This window comes from Phoenix dactylifera, unplaced genomic scaffold (genome assembly GCF_009389715.1).
Source record: "Phoenix dactylifera cultivar Barhee BC4 unplaced genomic scaffold, palm_55x_up_171113_PBpolish2nd_filt_p 000926F, whole genome shotgun sequence".
In the NCBI taxonomy this organism is placed as follows: domain Eukaryota; kingdom Viridiplantae; phylum Streptophyta; class Magnoliopsida; order Arecales; family Arecaceae; genus Phoenix; species Phoenix dactylifera.
Genome location: NW_024068286.1, coordinates 97,980 through 104,850, shown reverse-complemented (window position 1 = coordinate 104,850; position 6,871 = coordinate 97,980).

Below are 6,871 nucleotides of genomic sequence, written 5' to 3'. Positions count from 1 at the left end.
GACTTCCGAGTCATATCCAGTTTGTGAGTCCTGTCTTCAAGGAAAAATAGCTAGATTACCTTTTGTAGGACATGGGGAGAGGACCACTGAAATACTTATCCTGGTACACACTGATGTGTGTGGCCCATTTGATGTGTCAGCCAGGGGTCGTTATTCGTACTTCATTACTTTACCGATGACTATTCACGATATGGGTATGTGTATCTTATGAGATACAAATCTGAGTCTTTTGAAAAGTTCAAAGAGTTCAGAAATGAAGTAGAAAAACAGACTGAAAAAACCCTTAAGGTTCTTCGATCAGATCGAGGAGGAGAATACCTTAGTGGGGAATTCCGGGTCTATCTCAAGGAGATTGGCATAGTCTTACAATGGACGCCTCCAGGAACACCTTAACTCAACGGGGTGTCAGAAAGGAGAAATCGGACTCTATTGGATATGGTCCGATCCATGATGAGCTTCACAGATCTACCTATGTTTCTTTGGGGAGATGCCTTATTATCCGCAATTTACTTATTGAATAAAGTTCCCTCTAAATCCGTTCCTACCACACCGTATGAGATATGGCATGGTAAGAAACCGAGTCTTGGTCATCTCAAGATTTGGGGATGTCCGGCCCACGTCAAGCGACTATAGGCGGACAAGTTAGAGCCTAGGACCATAAGTGCTCGTTTCATAGGATATCCTAAAGAGTCATTAGGATACAATTTTTACTTCTCAGAGGATCACAATGTATTTGTGAGCCGACATGCCGTCTTCCTGAAAAAACAGTCTATCCTTGATAGAGGAAGTGGGAGGAAAATTGAGCTTGAAGAGAGAGTCTATGAAAAGCAACGAGTTATGGATCCTATACAACCTATTCATACAGAGACAGTACACATAGTACCTCCTCCACCTCGTAGATCTAGTAGGGTCTCCCATCCTCCCGATAGATACTTAGGTATACTAGTAGAGGACACCGAGAAAATGTTCCTCATGGGAGATAGAGAACATGTACAGGATCCCAATATCTATAACGAGGCAATATCTGATATCGATTCCGAGAAATGGCTGGAAGCCATGAAGTCAGAGATAGACTCCATGTATTCCAACCAAATCTAGACCTTAGTAGATCCACCAGAAGGTATAGTAACTATTGGATGCAAATGGATCTACAAAAGGAAAATAGGTTCGGATGGAAAGGTAGAGACCTATAAAGTAAGGCTAGTGGCAAAAGGGTATAGTCAGCGCGAAGGCATTGACTATCAGGAGACCTTTTCACTTGTAGCCATGCTGAAATCTATTCGAACATTGCTTGCCATTGCAACATTTCATGATTATAAAATATGGCAGATGGATGTGAAAACTGCTTTTCTGAATGGATATCTTGATGAAGATATCTATATAGAGCAGCCTTTGGGTTTCACTTTTAGTGATGGAGATCACAAGGTCTGCAAGCTGCAAAGGTCCATCTATGGACTAAAGCAAGCATCTCGGAGTTGGAACACTCGTTTCAATGATGCGATCAAATCATTTGATTTCATCAAGAACGAAGAGGAACCGTGTGTTTACAAGAAGGTTAGTGGGAGTGCTGTCGTGTTCCTTATACTGTACGTGGATGACATCCTCTTGATTGGGAATGATGTTCCCATGCTAACCTCGGTTAAGGTCTGGTTGTCAAAAGAGTTCTCCATGAAAGACCTTGGGGAAGCATCCTACATTTTAGGGATTAAGATCTATAGAGATAGATCTAAGAGGTTGCTTGGCCTATCACAGAAGATGTACATAGAGGAGGTGCTGAAAAGGTTCAGCATGGAAAACTCCAAAAGGGATCTATTACCCCTTAGGCATGGGATTCATCTCTCCAAGAAGATGTGCCCCAACACATCTGAAGAGATTCAACGCATGAGCAGGATTCCTTATGCTTCTACAATAGGAAGCCTCATGTATGCCATGCTGTGTACACGACCTGATATAGCCCTAGCTGTGAGTATCACTAGCAGATATCAGTCGAATCCAGGCGAAGAGCACTGGACAGCTGTGAAGAACATTCTTAAGTACTTAAGAAGAACTAAAGATTTGTTCTTGGTCTTTGGGGGAGCATCAGAGTTAAAGGTAGAAAGATACACAGATTCAGACTTCATGACTGATATTGATGATAGAAAGTCTACATCTGGATATGTGTTCTTGTGCAATGGTGGTACGGTAAATTGGAAAAGTTCCAAACAACCGATCATTGCTGATTCTACCATGGAAGCTGAGTATATCGCCGCCTTTGAAGCTACAAAGGAAGCCTTCTGGTTCAAGAAATTCATTGCAGAGCTAGATGTAATGCCATCAGATGCCATCCCACTCTACTGCGATAATAATGGCGCCATAGCTCTTGCTAAGGAGCCAAGGTCTCATCAAAAGTCCAAGCATATAGAGCGGCGCTTTCACCTCATACGCGATTACCTCGAGAAGAAATATGTCGAGGTACAGAGAGTAGACTCCACGGACAACGTGGTGGACCCGCTCACTAAGCAGCAAAGTCAGCAGAAGACTGAAGCCCACCTTGAGAAGATGGAACTTAGATATATGTCTGATTGGCTTTAGTGCAAGTGAGAGATTGTTAGATATATGCCCTAGAAGCCAATATGGCGGACATATTATTATTTCTGGGACATAGATTTGTACTTGACTTTATTATTATTGAATAATAAATAGGCAATCTTTTCATTTATATTGTTTATGTGTCTATGAATGGTCCAAGAAATTAATAAGATAATGATGCATACTCTCAAGAGTTGAGAATTTGAGTCATGTATCATTGGTGATTAATTTCTAAATGCTCCTGATCAATGGATCATCACGAGGACGGTGATCGATCCGATCAGTGCACAGATCGCTTTCCTTGTGGATGGACGAGACTCGAGTCCACAGTGTAGGGACACTGAAGTGATAGTGCAGGTGCTTATTAGAGAACAAGGGTACTGAGCGTGACCAAGACAAGAAATCACTTGGATGTCTATCCACTCGTCAATGCTTGCTTGATGTTGCAGTAGTATGACTGGTCCTTTGATCTACGGTGCTTCGGCTATTCACAGTGAGGTTATTGTAGTTTGACTGCACATATACATGGTCTCTAGTCATTTGAGTCCTTATAGTGTAGATTAGCTGCAGTAGGTTCACTGTAGGAGTAGGGTATGCACCTATATGAAATCTATCGACCTTGATAGAAGAGGAGTGATCCTATGTGATTTATTAGACTGAGTTCTAAGACCTTAGCCAGGGCAGAATACATAGTGGAAAAAAGTTTTCTACTCTCGAACTCAAGTCGAATAAATCTAGACATATGACAGACGACGGGGTTTGACGAGTTATCCATAACCTCCTGTCTGTAGGGATCCATGATAGAAGGACTATATCATACGAAAACTGCACCTAGAGGTTCATCATTCTATTCTGCTGGATAGCCACTACATACTACTAGGTGTCACTGTTGGATGGTGAGACTCACAGGGATCATCTTGATGGTCGATAATTCCAGGTGAGTTGAGTTGAAAATGTTTCAACCCATTAAAAGGAGTTTTCAATGATATTGTGATAGAGATCGCAATATATCTCACTACCAGTCAGAATAGAACCTATGGGGTCACACACATTAGAGGTATTGACCGATCCGATGGTTGAATGTGATTAGGAATCACAAATAATCAATTAGATTGATAAATGGATAACCCGCTAAGAGTTAGTGGTTAGAAGAAGGAATAATTGCAATCGGATTACAATTTAATTTAATTAATTGGATTTAATTCATTGGACTTGATCATGAGTCCTACTTGGAGTGGGATTCATGAAGTCCTAATTGGATTAGGATTTCAAATTAAATTAGAGTCCTACTTGGAATAGGATTTCTAAAGTCCTAATTATCTTAGGGCTGAAATTTGAATAAGTCCTAATTAGATTAGGATTTTCTTAAGTCCTAATTAATTTTAATTTTAATCTAATTAATTAAATGACTCCTAATTGGATTAGGATTGAAGAGTTCAATTGAGTCATAGTTCAATTAAAATCTAATTGGATTAGGATTTGGAGGAATTAAATTGGGTGCACTTAGTCCTATTTTGAATAGGATTGGACCTAGAACTAGTCCTAACCAATCCCCACTTAATTTGATTAAGTGGGGCTAACCAAATGGAAGAAGAGGGAGGGGCCTACACCCCTCCCTTGGCTGGTGGCGTGAAGGAAAAAAGGAGGGGCCACCCCCCTCCTAATTTGAATTCACAAAGGGATAAAGATGAGCTCCTAAAATTTAGGAGCTCATCTCTATCCACACACCATAAAAGAGGGGTTCAAAGGGGCTACGAATTTTTCATGATTTTTCTTGGGATTTTTGGCAGCAAGGAACCATCTCCCATTCCTCCATTCAGCCACAAGAGCAAGGAAAGAAAATAAAGGTGGCGTCATCTCCTTTCTCTTCTTCTTTTAGTTCTAGCGCAAGGGAAAGTAAAAGGCTGCGAAGAGCCTTTGTTTCTTCTTCCTTGGCATTTCCTTCTTCTTCCTCCTCTCAAGCCAATCAAAGGTTGATTCAAAGGAGAGGACTTCAGCCATCAATAGCCTTCTCTGCAAGGGAGCTAGCACCCCAGGGAGATCCAAAGGCTTCGATCGAATCATTATTTCGTGTGGATACCTGTAGAGGCCGGACGCGTGTGCGGCTTCCACTGAGCCTTGATCAAATACCACGTAAATCAGATTTGCGGAGACCATCTACCCGCACAAGGTGAAGATCTGATCTTCTTAATGATTTTAAAATGGTTTAAAATAATTTAATTCTAATCTATCTACAAACGAAAGGTTTTAAAATACGTTCATGCGATGAACGGATCCCGCATATGTTTTTCCGCTGCAATCTGAAAATTATTTCGAAATTTTCATGGCATATGAGAGATGCTAACAGGTACCTGCACAAAGCCTTGGCCGAAAATTCCGGCGAAGGCCCTCCGATGGCTAAGTTAGCTGGGCTTTTGGAGAAGTATCTGAGTACCTTGGATGGCCTCTTGTAGCTTAAAATAGCTTATAATAGCTTGTAGAAGCTTGTAAAGGCTTGTAAAGCTTACTGAGGGCCTTCCCCATCCCCTTTTTATGGGGTGAGGATGATGGATGTTACCTAAAATCTCGGGCTGAGATGTGTTCAACGGGCCAATAGTTGGAGATAGCATGTCAGCGGGTGCGGCGGGGTGTGACCCTTGACAGGTGTGGCAGGGTATGACCCTTGACAGGTGTGGCAGGTTATGACCCTTGACAGGTGTGGCAGGGTGTGGCCCTTGGTTGGCGCATCATGGCATGGCCAGGTATGGCCACGGCCAAGGTCGGGCAAGCTTGGAGGCTGCGATGTGCGCTTGGCGAGATCGGCTCTAGCCTTTGGTGGGCTGAGGTCGGCCTAGCCTCTAGTAGAGGTCGGTTCGGCCTTTGGCGAGCTGAGGTTGGCCCGGCTCTAGGCGGGGCCGAGGTTCGCTTGTCTCTTGGCGGGGCCGAGGTCAGCCTGTCTCTTGGCGAGGACCGACGTCGGCTCTTGGCGGGGGCCGACGTCGGCTCTTGGCGGGGCCGAGGTCTGCCTGGCTCTTGGCGGGGCCGAGGTCAGCTCTTGGCGGGCCGTGGTCTGCCAGGCTCTCGGTGGGGCCGAGGTCTGCCTCTTCGGTCTGCTCGGCTCTGGGGTTTGCTCGGCCGGAATTAGGTGACTCCATGCCAGAATAGGACAATCCATTTCGCCTCCCATCAATAACTAAATCAATAAAGCATGATAAATTTTTAATTTTTACTTCTTTCTTAGACAGTTTCGAAGTTTTAACTTAAAATTACTTTTTTGGGAAAAAGACAACTTAGCTCAACGTCTAGATAGGAGAGAGACAACCATGATCTAGGCAAGTTATTTGTGGAGAACGGGTCGAGACAGTGAAAGGTTGAATATTTGATCATGCATGCCTCGAAGGTTCATGGAGCTTACAGTTGCAGATTTTATAATTTTATAATCGACCAATGCATATGTATTGTAACAAATCTTACGAGTTACCTAATTCTCTCTTATCACATGGCAAGAGTACTGTTCGTGCACATGTCATGGAAGCTCCATAGCATTCACTTGATCATAAGCTATGCCCCCCTCCTTTGCTGCTTGGGAACCACTTAAGCCCCATTTAGCAAAGCTTTTGGTTGGCCAGAAAGTACTTTTGGATGAAATAGAAGTGTTTCGTAAAAAAAGGGGAAGCAGTTTTAGTTTTGCCAGAAAGCTAAAATAGCTTCTTAGGAGAAGCTCCAAAATAGAGCTTCTTCGAAAAAGTACTTTTAGCATGCATCAAAAGTACCTGGGATTACAGTTGTTGGAACGGAGCTGCGGGCTGCTTGGGAGGGTTTATCCTATGCCAGGCAGGTCCTTGGCGCCGAGCGAGTGTTCCTTGAGGGAGACTCTGTGGTGGTGATCGATTGGATTCGGGGGGTGGACAGGTACGGTGACGGTCACCCCCTTATTCGGGAGACTCGGAGGATGGCTCAGATGATGGTCAGATTCCAGATTGGTCATGTGTTTAGAGAGGCGAACGGGGCCGCAGACTGGGTCGCCTCTTTTGTGGCCCGGCATTCCGGGGATGTTTTGTGGACGTCTGCTATAGACGCTCCTTCTCTTTTGTTGTCTTTTATTTCTACGGACGTGGCGGGTTGTACTCATATTAGATCTATATGAATGAGTAGCCGTTTTTTACCAAAAAAAAAGTTATTTTGATTTATAATTTTTTTTCTTTTTGGACTAAAATACCCATGATAAAATATTATAATTACAGACAATGTTCCTTTATATTTATTAATATATAATGATAATAATTATAATATTTTATATCTTTATTATTGCATTATACTATAA